The 16,568-nt window shown below is 32.6% G+C and overlaps 1 protein-coding gene across 1 annotated transcript in view; it reads left to right on the forward strand.

The window, feature by feature from the left end:
- The window catches only part of LOC149569613 (uncharacterized), a 237,459-nt gene extending 222,782 nt beyond the window's left edge, over positions 1-14,677 (forward strand). The window contains exon 5 of the mRNA XM_089822318.1: positions 14,663-14,677. The gene's annotated coding sequence lies outside the window, so the exon portion shown is untranslated. The remainder of the gene's footprint in view (positions 1-14,662) is intronic.
- The last annotated feature ends 1,891 nt before the right edge of the window (positions 14,678-16,568 follow it).

Raw genomic sequence — 16,568 nt, forward strand, 5'->3', positions numbered from 1 at the left:
CCATAAATCATTTTCATCATCCATGCATCCATTAGATCATACAATTATTTAAACTTGTAAGTTACTATCAAATCAACTTTGCAAAAATGTAAGCATGAAACATAATAGATTTAATAAAACGTTTGACACAATGATTTAATGTGGAAACTCAATTTGGAAAAAACCACCAATAACATGCTACTCATTCTCACTCTTTTGAAGTGATGCATTGTGAAAGGCCAACCCTATTAAAGGTTACAATCCACACTGTTAAATGTGACCTGGTTAAAAGTTTTCAATAACCTTGTTAGGAGTGAACCTTGTTAAAGGACTTTAGATCATTCACTTGGAATGCCACTTGGTTAAAAGATTTACAAATGCCTATTAGGTCAGCCATAATCTAAAGGATTTACCCTAGACCGATACAATGATTAGAAAGTAACAGTAAGGCTTTACATAATTACATAGAGTAATAGAGAAATGCTTTACATAATTACATAAAGTTAATTCAAAGGATTATTTAGCGAATTAACATAAATTAAAATGCTTAAATGAACAAATCATAATAAGGTAATAAATGAAAGAAAGAGAGAAGAGAGATAGAAGACAAAACACAATTGATAACGAAGTTTGTCTATGGGTCAGACTATGTCTTCAGGTCCTGCTCCAATAGAGGGACAAATTTGATTAGCTCCAAACAAATCAATTACAAGTGTTCAAGATCTTCCCTTCAAGCACAATGGCAACATTATTCTCTAATGTGCAAGAATAATCATCAAGCTTTTAAGATCATAGTCTCCTTCTCATCACCTGGATGAATTTCCAAAGCCTACTACCCCCTTTTATACATGAAATTAGTCATATTTAGTCTAAAACAAATACTTACATAAACAATATTTTTAAACCAACTTTATCTTCATATTCACCCCTCTATCATATTTTAGTTATGATTTCCCTCAAAAATTATGGGTTAGTTTTAACCCATATCCTTATTTACTAAGGATATGTGGATTACTAATGTTTAAATAATAAAAATCCCATCAATTATTCTTAGGTGCTAAATGGTGTAGTGGTAGTCTTTAAATTTTGGAGACTAATGGTTAGGGGTTCAACACTTGTTGACCTTCAATTCTATTTGGCAATTTACAATTCTTCAAAAGAAATTCCCTCCTTAATTTAATAAAGATACTTGTGTGGTGTAGCGGTAAGGTGGGAGGTTGTTTTGGTTGCGGTTAGGAGTTCAAATCTAACTATCACCTAAGTTTTGGAAAAATGAATTTCAAGTGGCACGTCAGTTGTTCTGCCACATCATCAGCTAATTAGGATGATGATGTCATCATTTTAAAACCTTTTACCTTGTGTTTCAAATTGTCGTAACTTCCACATACAGACTCCATTTTTGACGAAATGAACGTCATTAGAAATCTCCTAACGTGCTCTTCAATTTGAAATTCATTCTTGACCACTTTGGAGAAGATTAATTTTTCATCTTTTTACGATCTCTATTCCTGGTTTGACCAAACTTTGACTAGTCATAACTTCATCATCTGAACTCCAATTTTTCCTATTCAAGTTGCATTTGAGTTAGAATTGTGAACACTTTGTAATAATGTTGATTCTTGGAACATTAGGGACATTTCAATTTTAACTGATTTTTATCCCCCAGATCATCCATTGCCATGGAAATCTTGTTCTTTATTTGCAAGTAGATTAATATGTGTTTGTATTCTCTTGCATATGTGAAATGTGTATTTTGTGATATTGTAATGTGGGGAATGAGATTTTGGCTTTGATTTCATTTTTGTTTTGTTCATCTTTTGATTTTTGTAAGAGGGAATTGTGAAGGGTAAGGTGTTGGGAAGGGGTAGGGGTAGGTTAGTTAGAAGTTTGGGGATAGTACTAGATATTGTTTTTTTTTTTGCTAATAATTTTAAATAAGATTACTAAATCTTGATTGGTTAAAACTTAAAGTTTAGTTAATAATCTTTAGTGATTAGATTAGTATTATATAGGATTATTCATGGGTTTTGGGTGTAGAGACTTGTTGAGTAGTTAGTGTTAGAATATGTTTAAGCTTTCTTTTTTTTTTGAAATAGTATGTAGGAATATCATATATTATTGTTTATATTTTATGGGTGTCCTTCTAAAATGGATTATTTAAATAAATAATTGAACCTTAGGTAGGATATTTAGCTTGTAAAGCTAGAGATAAATATAGTTGTGTATTAGTCCTTTTAGTTATATGAATAAAGGTTGGGTTTATATTTGAAAAAAAAAAATTATTTTTTTAAAAAAAAATTTATATATATATATATATATATAATGATTTTCTAGGAAATTCCTTGTCAATAAATTTAATGCTTTGATAATATCAATTATTGTAAAGAGGTTTTTAACTAGTTTAAAATGGCTCATGTTAAGGTTTGAATGGGTTATTGAAGGGGTCTTGTAACGACTTGATAGTTGTTTAGGGTTGATGTTGGGAGTTGATTTTAATTTCATCATTGTTTAATGCATAATAGTAAATGTTTTAATTGAGTTCTTATAGGCTTTGTTATTAATTGGATTTCATTATTAGTATATTGATAGGCCACCTCTTAAGTGTAGAACTAGGCATCTAGGGGATTGATCTAGTATGTTGCAACAAGTTTGTGACACCGAATAGAACCTTATGTTTGCATGATTAAAGTTCCATCAAATGATACAAAATTTAATATAGTCAATTTTGTTCTAGTAAACTAATAATAAAGGTTAACCCATTGTGTGTTTGAACTGCACCTCACTACACTTATCTTAATCGATGTTTAAAGTATAACTTGAAAACTCTAGTAAAAAAATCTATATGACTCTAAGACTTGAACTCATCATTTCCTTATTTTCACCTCCCTGTAAAATTAACGTTAGCATGTGATTAAACCTAGTTATTACTTTTTATAAATAAATAAAAATCAATGTGTTTTTCCATGATTTTGGTCATGACAAGAGGGGGGTCTAAATCAATACCTATTAACAATTCATTTAATCAAACTTGAATCATAATTCAAACCTGAAATACATTACTTAATTACTTATTCTCATTAATTGTTGCAATGATAATGAGTTTACCTATTTGGTGAAATGTAAAATAGTAAACAAATGCCCATAACAAAATCATGCATCCACACATAACTCCATAATTTTTGGTCTTGTAAAAACACTTGGTTAGAGGGAAAAGTCATAGTGGGGATGGTACCGACATCTCCTTACTATAGTAAAAAGGTTTTTATAATTAAGAGCTAAAATATTGTCACCTTCTAAATGACTCACCTTGTTAGAAGTGATTGATACATTGTTGGATGTGTCTAATAGTCCTATTAAAGACTACTATGTTAAGATATTTTATCCTACATATAGTGTTCACCTTCTTAAAGGATTTACAATTAGTACTGATAAAAAATTTTAATCCTATTAGAAATTTCCCAGTTAAGGGGTTTCACAGACACTTACAAGAATTAAGTATTTAAGCAAGATAGAAGTGACCTGTAAAATGCTTTCTACCTACAACTATTTAGATCCCTTTTGCTTTGTCTTTACTTCCTCATTATTTTTTAGGTTATCTCCTATAGACATCTTTATCTATTTGATCTCTAATTATGTTCCTTGACAAGTGCTCTCTCTCTCTCTCTCTCTCTCTCTCTCTCTCTCACACACACACACACACACACACACACACACACACACACACTCATATATACATGTACAATATACATACATACATACATACATACATATATGTATATATGTATATTTGTATGCATGTATCTATATATATATATATATATATATATATATATGCATGCATGCATACATACATACACACATACATACATATATATTGTTGGAATTCTTTAGAATAACTGAGAGGGGGGGTGAATAAGCTATCCAAGGTCTAGATGTACAAATAAAACTTTTCAATGCTTAGTAGACTCATATCTATCAAACCTTATTTTGCATGTATCCATTAGATCATACAACACTTAAACTTTGTAGGTTATTTTCCTAGGTCAAAATAATTTTGCAAAAATGTAAGCATGAAACATAACAAATTCAATAAAATATTTGACATAAAGATTTTATGTGGAAACCCAACTTGGAAAAAATCACCAGTAACATGCTACTAATTCTCACTCTTTTGAAGTGATTCCCGGTGAAAGGCCAACTCTGTTAAAGGTTACAATACACATTGTTAAATGTGACCTATTTAGAGGATTTCAATCACCCTATTACGAGTGAGTCTTGGTAGAGTACTTTAGATCATTCACTTGTAATATCACCTAGTTAAAGGATTTACAAATGACTATTAGGTCAACCTTAATCCAAAGGATTTACCCTAGATTGATACAATTATTAGAAAGTAATAGTAAGGCTTGATTTGATAACAAATTATAACTCACTTTAAGATTATAGATCTCTGATTCAATCATCCATTATGTTTGGCTTTCACACACTTCAACTCTAATAGCTTGCTCACTCTTCAAGCATTCATACTCTTAAGCCTTCTTACTTTGCATGCCATTTGCAGTCTCTTCTGTTCGATCACTGAATGAACTAATGTCCTAGACTCATCTTCCTTAAGTTCTCGCACATGACAACCTTTGCTTCTGACTAGCTCTCTCTATAAATAGATATTCAAGATCTTTTGTCGCTTATCCAGAATCGTCCATTTTAGGGTTAGGTAGGATTAGGTAGGATACAATGAATCTACCCACTTTTATATTTGGTTCCTATGGAAACTTCTTCTTCAATCCTACTTGAATTTGTCACAAAATGGTTTACCTTGAATTTTGTGACACCACCTCATCATAGTTCTCTTCCACATGCTTCATAGAATTCAAGAAAACAACATAGTTAGATTAGATCCATCAAATCTATGATTTAACACGAATATTGGCACTTGACATCAATATGTTGTCACTCAAACATCCATATTGTTCTTCCACTCATCTTCCACTAGTTTACTCAGCGAACACTATAGTTTACTGATGCTCTGCATCAACTAAACTGTACTCGACTTATACAACATTGACTTGACATACACTGAATCTTCACTTTGCCCGACTTCAGCTAATTTTATGCTCAGCTTGCAATAACTTTGCTCGACAACTATTGTGTACTCGGTCAAGCTTGGTGGACATAATTCTTCTTACTTGTTCTTCTAGACTTAATCAGTGTATCCAACATTTGCACCCTGAAGTAGATAAACAATACACTATATCATCACTGTCTTAACTAATCTTTGTACTTCTTTTTCATACCATAACTCAACCTTTCCTCTAGGTGCTCTTGTTATCTCATTTGAAAAAATCATCTTCATCAATCAAACAAATGATAGTACTCACATCAACTAAGCAGTTGTCTTGCCAGCAAGTAGCAGGTTTCACATCAGTCACAAAACAATGATTGTTCCATTACAGGTTCTTCACTTCAAAATAATCTCATATCAACATGTGTGTGTGTGTGTAGATATGTATATGTACATATGTGTGTGTGTGTGTGTATACACACACACACACACACACACACATCTATACATACATACATATGTGTGTGTGTGTGTGTGTGTGTGTGTGTGTGTGTGTGTGTGTGTGATGTCTCTCACCCTCTCCCTTCTCCCCATTCTCTCACTCTCTCACATCCCTCTCCCCTTATTATTTCTCTACCTCTCTCCACACACACATGAATTTTAGTGTTTAAAATATAAGCTAATGGTTTAGGATTCTTTTTAGTGTAAGAAAATACATTATTCAATTATGGTTATAAATATAGTTATGATTGGGGTTATTATAAGGTTGATAGATTACAATGAAACACATTATCCTATTATCCCACTTTCTATTTTTAATATAAACATTTATTTTACAAATCTTCATATTTGTTTATTAGTTATACAAATACACTTTATAATTTCATAAAAAAGTTATTAAATCTTAAAAACTAAAAAAAAAAAAAAAAAAAATTCTGAAAATGACTTGTTTTTATTATAAATTTTATTTATTTATAACTTATCTTTCATTTTTAAATTTTAATATGTTATAATTTTTATTTTTAAATTTGCATTCCATAATCCACAATGTTATTGGCATTCTTTTTCAATATACACGTTTAAACAATATTTTTAGCGATAAAGATTGAGAAAATTAAATAATTAGTTTAAATAAATGATCAACCAATCATTTCATTCATATTAATCAATAAATTTAAAATCTAAATAAAAATAGAAAACAATAATGAACATAATAAGTATGTAGTGTTCATAGTTTTTTGTACACATTTATATAAATGTAACTAGTTATTAATCACTTTCTATTTTTACAGCACAATTTTGTATTATAAATATTCAAAATTTTCCTCTCTAGTTAGTTAATTAGCTTTTTCTTTCAAAAAATTTATTTTCCATTATTAATTTTATTTCCATCATCTCTACCCTTATTACTCTCTCTCTCTCTCTCTCTCTCTCTCTCTCTCTCTCACACACACACACACACACACACACACACACACACACACACACACACACACATGTCCCCCATCTATGTCATTCCATAATTATTGTCTTTCTCTTGTACCTTGTTCACACCCTCTCTCTCTATGCATGAAGGACCTGATTAGGGTTTTGTAAATCTCACTTAGATTCCTTATAAAATCATCTTGTTCTCTTTATATTCTTTTGCATTAGTGGCACTGGTAGTGTCACCTGGGACCTATGATGATATGAATTTGTCCTTATCATTTTAATGTTGTTCTCTTGTATCCTATTATTTTTCTTCTTCCTTTCATTTATGTTATTCTTTAACTTGTGAAAATCTCTCTCTCTCTCTCTCTCTCTCTCTCTCTCTCTCTCTCTCTCTCTCTCTCTATAATGTAGGAGCATCCTAGGGTAGTTGGCAATCCTGCAAGGTGAAGTGGTATTGGCCTTAGAGTTGTAGAATTCAGTTATAGAAGGATTGGTGTCTAGTCTTTACTACGTAGTTCTTGGGTGTAGTTTTGGCCAAGGAGCTTGGTCACTGAAGGGGCTCGATTGTTGAAGGTTTTCTCGGTATCTACATTGTTTCTCAATGTACACTATGTTTCTCGACATGTGAGGAACTTGGCAATGCTTGTTAATTTATTGACACTCTACAATATGGCTTATGGGATGGAATTCTTGCAAATTTGCTTGATCGAGTTGGAGCATTTAATGCATGTTACATGAGATCATGATGTGGAGTGATCATGGGAATTTGTGTGGACCTATTTAGGTCTTGGTTATTTTTTGTGTGTATTTAATAAGTATTATAAGCCTCTTAAGGCATTTGGTATTTAATATTTGTTGGATGCTGAATTTTGGCTCAACATTTATTTAATGTAAGGGTTAATTTAATTTGTAACTTACTAGGCTGACTTGTGGCTTAGTTGAATATAACTAATGAGGTCTTGTGGAGTCTTAAGTAATAATCATCCATCTTAGAGAAGAGGATGTGGAGGAGGAGCGAATTTTGTGAAGATTTAGTAGTTGTGGATGGGAAACAAGGAGATGACTTGGTGGCTTGTGAGCACAAGTTTAGATCTTGCTTGGAGGTTTCTACCAAAGTGTTGTGGTGCTACATATCTAGACTAGTTAGGGTTTCGATTGGATCTTGAGGATCTTGCAGAACTATTACTTTCTTTGTATTTGGCCATAACCAAGAAGGCCTTACAGCCGAGCACATTGCATGTGTATTCAATTATTTTATGAATAAAGAGTTGTGTTTGGTATCATATCTTATTTTTTGTGTTGTGTGATTATTTTTGGGGGGCTAGGACATCTCCCACCTTTCACTGTGTTAGGTGGTCTCAAAGTGAAGGTTTTCTTGAGCGGTAGATAGATCATCGAAGTTGAGGTAGTTTGCACCAAGACTTGGGGTGAAGATCATCATAGCAAGGATCTGGTTGATCTTGTGGATTCATTTCCTTGGTTTTGCAAAGATCTTGGAAGATGCATCCAAGATAATTAGACCCTAGGGTGATTGAAGATCTCTATGATGTTGTGAAAGTGAGGATCTTAGAGAAGATTGAAGTAGAATTTAGATTTGAGATGACATTGATGAAGAGTGATAAGATCACTGAGATCATAAGTACTATAGGTGGTATACCCTGACATATGAGTACCAAAGATGGTTATGAGGAAGTTGCTGAAGACTTTGAGGTTGTTGGATTAGGTAGAACTGGATCGAGTTGAGAGACCTATGGGAAGTAGGGCTAGTCAATTTGATAGAATTGGATATCAGTTGAAGTTGAAGCATAAGATGGAGGTTTCTAAATTCTTAGGTACTTTGAATCCTAAAGACTTGATTGATTGAATTGAAAAATTAGAATAATACTTTGAGCTAGAGGATATTGGAGATCTTCTCAGAGCGAGGTTGGCACAGACTAAGTTGAAGGGACATGTTGCTCTTTGGTGGAAGGAATTGCAAAGAGATAAAGAAGAGGAAGGTGAAATGAAGATCACTCATTGGAGATTGGTGGTGACTAAACTGAAGGCCAATTTCATTCTTATTGATTATGAACTTGAGTTGTTTAAGAGATTGCAGAATCTGAAGCAAAAGGGTATGTTTGTGAAGGATTATACTGAGGAGTTCTACAAGCTGACTATTTAGTTTAGACATAGTGAATTTTCTAAGGAGAAGGTAGCTTGGTACATTAATGGTTTGAAATTCAATATTTAGGATGAGGTTGGTATGCTAAAGATTGATTTGGTTAAGAATATTTATCAATATGGTTTAAGAGAAGAAGAAAATTTGGAGAGGAGACATCAAGGTAATCCTCAATGGAAGGAAAAGAAGGATCACTTGGTGAAGAATAAACAAATTGCTGAAGATGAACAAAAACTTGTTGATCAGAAGAGAATGACAGTAGAGGTGAGTTTAAGGGTACTTGTTATAGATGTGGTGAAGAAGGACATCAAGCTTATGAATGTTTGCAGAAGGCTAGTGACAAAGGATTTTTTGTGAATGAGATTGAAAACCATATCCATGAACCTAAGCAGGGAGAGAGTTTGTTGGCTTGGTGAGTATTGTTCAGTAAGAAGACTTTGGGACCTTATCAAAGGAGTAATTTGTTCAGGACTTGTTGTAAGCCTGGAGGTAAAGTTTGTAATGTGATTGTCATAATCTTATTCAATTTTTAAAATTTTATGACTGGTCACTACTATTTTTGCTAGCAGTCTTTTTATTTTTAAGTTAACAAATTTAGTAAAAAAATGTGAGCAGTTGATGTATCTATGGACCATGAGAGCATGGCTAACATGTAAATAGTTCATGTATCTAACGACCATGGAAAAGTGGCTGACATGTAGTTTCACCTTTTGCATCCATGCATGTTATTCTTTGGTGTTATTTCTACTTAAACTATACCTTAAATTGTATTGTTCCATTATAGTGCATTCTCATGCATTCCCTTTTTCAGTTGTTGAACATGGTCAAGCTTGAGAAGCTAGCATGTTATTTATTATTTTGGATTCTTCTATTTAACTCCTAAAAGATCATACACCTTAAATAGTTGTTCTAAGTTTTTTATGTTTGAATTTTTTTACTAAAAAATAATAATGTTAGCAAATTGCTTTTAGGCCTTTGAACGCCCATTTCTTATCAATATACCCTGGCATTTTCTCTACAAGATTGATTTAATATGTTTGTATTGATTGTCGATTACAATTCACAAATATCATCTAGAATATTGACTATAATAGAGGACAATCCAATGAAAATTATACCCAAAGTTCATTTATTTTAGGTACTTTGGCCTTCATGATGGGTACCATATTGAGGATGATTGTTGGTGTAGGAGCACCTAAAGGCAATGAGTGAGTTTAGCTAGGAAATGTGTGTGTGTGTGTGTGTGTGTGTGTGTGTGTGTGTGTGTGTGTGTGAGAGAGAGAGAGAGAGAGAGAGAGAGAGGTGTAATAAGTCCCTTGAGGCAACACACCTAGTTAGGGTGAGCCTAAAAAGACATTCGAATAAGTTTGGAGCACTATTAGATTATTTACATAGCCTTTTGTGCCTTATAGGACTAATTTTCTAGGTAAGTCAGTGTTGGTCAATGTTGAGTCAAATAAGTTGACCATGGGCTTGGGATACCATATCTGGTTAAGTTTCATCTAAGAACAAGGTTTGAAGTTATTTGATGTGGTTTGGGTAAACAAGGTAAAAGCTGCTCAAAATGCACACAAAATTACAAAGTTGCAAGTTAGCAATTTTGATAGCTTTTTGCACAAATTATCAAATAACATAAGAATGGAATGAAACTAGTTGGAAGGGGTCTAGGTGAGGCAAAGCTACGGCAGGGACCACCAATGGAGCCGCTGGCAGACCGCCAGCGGTAACTGCTAGTGGTGGCTGCTAGCGGTAACTGCTAGCAGTTCCGTCGTGGTTTGCTAACTTTTGTAACTAAAAAATGTACAAAAATTTTAATGATTTTTAAATTTTCTACCTTGGAGTGTGTGCCAAGGGTCATACGGGCCTGCTCGCAAAAATTTGTTTGCTTCCCAGATCAACGTTGTCCAAATCGAACAAATTTTATATCAAAACGAGGGTTTTGACGCCTTCTGAATCCATCTGTGAGGTTTGTTTGGCCTCAAACTGCTCTAAAAATTAGTGACCTCGTATTTTCTCAGAAAAACTCGAAAAAACACCAGATCTGATTTGCCAAACTCTTGTTCTCCCTTTTTCTTGAAACACCGAACAAGCTAGAGTAGATCTAGCTCTAGTACCATGTAGGATTTGAGCAAATACACCAATCAAATACATGAAGCCCAAGAAAACCTACATGCAGAAAACCTATCACGGAGAAGAAAAAGACAAGAAGAGGCAAGGGTTTGATGTGAAAACAGAAAAATTGTTTTCAGATGAAGACAAATATTATTCAACGAATTCAATAAATTACAAACAAATCCATCCTTATAAAGGAGATTGAAACCTGAAAAGGGTAACCTAAAGCCTAAAAAAGCTAGGGTTGCACATTATAATTAATAAAATATTAATTATATACACCTACAAGATAGCTTAAGCAAACTAGAGTAATAGGCAACTTATTTAATTAAATCAAAGTAATATAATTAATAAGTGAAAACAACTAATTACACTAACAAAAGTAGGGCAAAGTGTTATTTGCAGTTAATATAAGTAGTTAGGGGCTGTGTAAATATGGCCAAAGGGAATTTTTTCTGTAGTAGTCACACAATGGCTGTAGAAGCCATTTTTCAATGACCAGACAATTGCTACATAAGTTATTTCATAGCAGTTGCACAATTGTTGCATAAGTGTTTTGTAGTAGTTATGGTAGTTGTTGAAGATGTTGTATTTTAGTAGTTTTGTACAAGTTACAATATAGCTTGAGCAAAACAACATTCTTGGTATGAGTGGTACTAGATAAGTGAGGGTCTGTAGGACACATACATTCTATTTTGTTTAACTTCTCATGGATATGCAGTTCAATGTTGTAGCAACTCTAAAGCCATTTGGTATATTAATGAATACAATAAGCCTATAGAGAAGGTGGGAAACTTGAATTTTGGTATGGGTATTTTGAGGGAATATGTTTGATAGGTACCTCTAAACATCATAGAGAAGGGGTCTTGCAGGAGCACCTACGATAGGATCAACATTTGGCACAAATTGTATACTTTTCATATATGGTGGTTACTTCCATTGGCTTTAAACCTACTTGGGTGTCATCATTAGGTTGAGTGACTTGATAGTATAACATTTACATCTTTGTCGTGGGACTTGGAAGTGAATACAACAATTCTATCTTTGTTGTTGTACTTGAAGCTTCACAACTGTTGTGTTCAATTGATAAAAACATGTGAGTTATTGTGTTATTGTGCTAAAGTTTCTTGTTCACTTTTTGCGTGTATTTGAGAAATTGAGAAATACTGCTACTAGAAAGAAAAATAAATCATGACTAGGTTTAAACCATTTGTCTTGGATAGGCCATAAATCTTTTAGAACCATAACTAGATTAGATTGTCTAAGAAAACAAATCTTGACATTACATTGATCTAGACCTTTTAAGAATCCTATAAAGACACAGTGAACTAAAGTAGTAGCAATATAAATCTTGAAGAAGGCTTCTGAGATGAAATATACAAAAGGACATTTTATAAGTACTTAAGAAGATGAAATATTGTCTTTTCCTTGCTTATATTTTTCTAGTATATTGTGCTTTTCTTGATTTTTTTCTATGTTTTTGTAAGGTTCCTAGATTTACAAGGACATGTTTGCAATGAACAAGATAATCACAGTGAGGATTTTTTGTGAAATCAAGGTTGTGTAAAATTGTGAGTATATAATCAAAGAGATAGGGGAAAATGAAAAAGGAGTAGGGCATTTGTACAATTAGGTGTAAGGAAATAAATATTTTCAATTTTCAATTTTAAAAAAAAAAAAATTGGCACATGTTCTTGTGCAACATTTGTTAACTGCAAATGACAAAGCATTGTACAACATCATTTAAGTTGTTCAAGATCAAAGGAAGAGTTTTGTCAAGAAAAATTCCAAATAGTCCAGAATTTCTTAAAGCCTTTGGAACAAAAATATTTCGTACATATCATACAATCATAATATTGACTATGAATATCATGTGAAGATTACAATGACCAATAATGAGGTCATGTCTCAAGTAGGACATGACTTCAGATTTGGTAAGACACTTCTCCAATAATTTCAATTTTGTTTTAATCCATATTTCAAAATAAAAGTACCTCATGCAAGGCTAGAATGTTTTGGGTTTACAAATAATTACTAGTTATTTGGCAAGGTTTGTTTAGATTTTGAATTCAAGAGGGAAATTAATTTAGTCTGGTCAAATAGCTAATGATCTTAGCCTATAAGATTAGATGAAAATGTTTCAACATTGTTATGAAGTTTTTGGTATTTCGGCTTTGTATTATTTCATGCTCGCATCTCCATGAGAATAGTTTAAATGGTTTGAGATGAAGCAATGAGTGGTTTCCACCAAGGGTAAATATAGTTTTCACATTTATTCTTGGTTGTTGCAGCAACCACCTTGACTACATTCCTTTTTCCACAACTGTCATTCTAGGGTGGATATTGAAAAATTGTACATTGTAAGCTTTGATCATAACCTTATATTTTATTGCATGAATATTTAATAATAGTAAATTAAAATTATTATAATTTAGAGATATTAGATATTTGAGTGAGTTTGTCATTCCATCCATTTTTTATCTATAAGTCATTTTCTATGTGTAACTATTGTACCACTATTGTATTCTCTTTCTTTTCAATAATGTTTGAGGATTAGAGTTTGTTAATAAACACTAGAGTAATAGAGCAGGTGTGTTTTGTAGCATGTTTCATTGACAATCCACGAAATTTCTATTTCTATCTCGTTTGTTATTTTCCAATGTAAAACTATTAAGTTAATAATTAATTTAATAATTCAATATCTAAAAATACTTGTTAAATTAAGTTTGCTTGAACTGAATTCATTGTTTATCAATTGAATTTTTTTATTGTTTTGCAAATCAAAGTTACTATCAACATGTTTAACCTTAAGTATTTAATTTTTTTTATCACAAATTATTATGTTGAGTAATATTATACTTTTGAGGCAAGAGTCTACAACACAATGGTAAATTGTGAGCCTCTTAAATGAGAATATTATAGACTAAGAAAAAATTAAAAAAATATATTTCTACTTTATTTAGAAAGACTATATATGAAGCTCTTGTTCTTTTAGCTATTTGCAAGGCATAGATCTATCTTTCATTTTTCACAAAAGAGACTCAAACTTTAGAACTACTACTTTAAATTGTAATGTAAGAGAATGTTGAATGCTGAAAAAAACTTATTATGTCAAAGAATTTAATCCCACATGCGAATATGACGACAAAGAATATTTAAGAGCCGAGATCAAAGGAAAGACAAACATCCTAATCACTCAATTGAGATCCGGTTCCCACCATTTGAGATGTGAAACTGGTAGATGGAAGGTCCCTAAGAAAGAGTGGGAGGATAGCATACGAAGACATTCACAGCGTCCACAAAGAAACATTAAAAGTGAACAATATACAACAAGAAAGACACGCTGGAGAAATCACATCAGACTGACTAGGAGTTTTATGTGGGTCTCTAGAGTTATGGCCTCATGAACGTCATTAAAAATCTTCCATTCATTCATTACAGGCCAGCAACTCAAGGCTCTGCCTCTATTCAACTCTTTAAATTAAGACAAGCCAGCAACTCAAGGCTCTGGCGGATGTTTTTCTCTGTGCACACGGGAAGCCGTTACACTGCACATTTCCAGTGGCTGATGTTCCAATACTGCAATGGCGTTCTCTTTTAATTTGTGGGATCCCACACTCACAAAATTTGCTGGAAAGTTAATATCACTTTCGGTGGCTGATCACAATCTCTCCCAATTCCTGGGCGCAACCAGTCATAAGGAAGTGCTGCGCCAGGACATGAGCTCATTATTCTTTTCACAAGCAGATACATCGATTACTCCACATGTGTCCTGCCGGGAAGCCCATATCCCCAATTGGGAATTATACCGAGTTCTATCGCCTGTAACAACGGAGGGATTTGGTATTCACCAAACTGGATCACCTCATTAAAAATTGAAACGTTGGAGGCAACGGCGGAGATCGCGGAATGATTAACAGAAAATCAAAGTTGTGGAAATACAATTCAAACTGTCACCACTGAACCTTGATAGTCATCTCTCCAAAGGTATTGGAGTTTCACAAAAGGGACATGAACATTCATGGTAAGAAAACAAAAATGTTTATATGTTTTTTTTTATACAATTCCTTTCATTTCTATGATAATGTTTGTTTTGATTATGATAATAAATTTAGTTGTCTCTAATTCTCTCTTTGTTTTGCAAAACTATTTCAGCTGCTGTAAAGGTCAAGAATGCTGCAAACACCAGCACAAACAAGAACACTTCTGATCCCAAAAGCGAAAGTTGCCCTTATTCAAAGTGATATGTTCGTTCCTAAATGCTAGTTGGGTTCCGTTACAAAATTTGCATTGCATTGAGTGTATGTGAAAAGTAACTAGTATGTGAACAGTAACTAAACGAAACTCAAAATTTCAGGTGGTAGTATTAGGGTTGTCGCTGATGAGGAGAATGTACCAACACTATGAGGGAGTACAAAATGTCCAAAAAAATCTCAATGGGGAGACCAGTGAGTGGAAAGTCTCCTATCTATGCTAATTGTACATCAAGTAAGGGGTGGGAATTCCATTTCTGCAAGGCTACATTGCTCAAATATCATGGCTTCCTGTTGTTCGTATCAACATCAATACTGAAAGAAAAAAATTCCTTATTTGATTTTTTTTTTTTTTTTTTGTTGCAGTTATTTGATCTTTCGAAAAGCCATACATATTTTTTTTGGCTGTCATAAAAGAGTTTACTCTGTATCATCTGCAGATGCTGATTATGGAATGCCTCATCTCATTTCATAAAATATTTTCTTAATCTTTGCACTGGTCTTGAGCAGGAGCTTTTCTCGCTTTCATTTGGCTTTAGCTTCTATTTTTTTCATTTTTCAAGGAAAAGAACTAATACTTGTTTCCTTTTGTATGGTGTTGAAGTGATTTTCTCATTTCAGTTAGTAAGAATGTTGAGAAAGAACTTCTATGAAACTTACAAGTATTAGTATATATATTACATTGTTAATAAATTTATTATATTGATTAAGCTAGACAGTTACAAAGAAGTTTGTGCATACTTAAATTGTTTAACTGATTTCTATCAGGTGCACAAACATTATAAATACCTATCAACTTTAAGGCTGCAAGTAATGAAGAAATCTTTGTGTATATAAATTGATTATAACTCTTCTCTTGTTTACATCTCCATAAAGAAATTGGAGTTTAGCAACAACTATTAAATTTTTAGTGGATGAATCAAAAGAAATAAAAGGATATTTGGCTATGGAGATTGTGGTTGACACATTATATAAATATCATGGTTTTAATTTTAATACTTGGAAAATGAAAATTTTAATGCAATCGATGAATAAAAATTAATGGGCAATAGGCACTAGAAAAGAATGTCCATCTATGATTCTCACTTGCACCACATAGACTTGCACAAAAACTCAAGTGAATTTTGGGAGGAATTGAATAAGTTATTTGGAACAAAAGCACCTAATGCACAAATTTCTTTAACTACTTCGACTATATAGATTTCAAATGGAAGATAAAATTACAATGACAAATGACATAAGTAATTTGAGGTATATTATTGTTGCTTTTACACTTGGCCAAACTACTTCTCATAAGTTAGAAGATACATTTCAACACTTTTAGCAAAAGAAACAAGATATCAAATACAAATGATTCATAAGGTGTTTCTCAAGTTAAAAAAAACTTATGTGCTTAAACACATAACAAAATATCAAACATGAGAAAAGAGGAAATCATGTGTTATAACTATTAGAAAAAATGGTCACATATTTTGGTCTTGCAAAATCCATGCTAGAGATGTTCTTAATGGAAACATGAAAGATGAAGGTAATATTACTTGTGTTGAAAATGAGGACTTGTCAAATTATGAAG

Source organism: Cupressus sempervirens, chromosome 3 (genome assembly GCF_028749045.1).
Source record: "Cupressus sempervirens isolate cs-2001-9-10 chromosome 3, ASM2874904v1, whole genome shotgun sequence".
Lineage (NCBI taxonomy): Eukaryota > Viridiplantae > Streptophyta > Pinopsida > Cupressales > Cupressaceae > Cupressus > Cupressus sempervirens.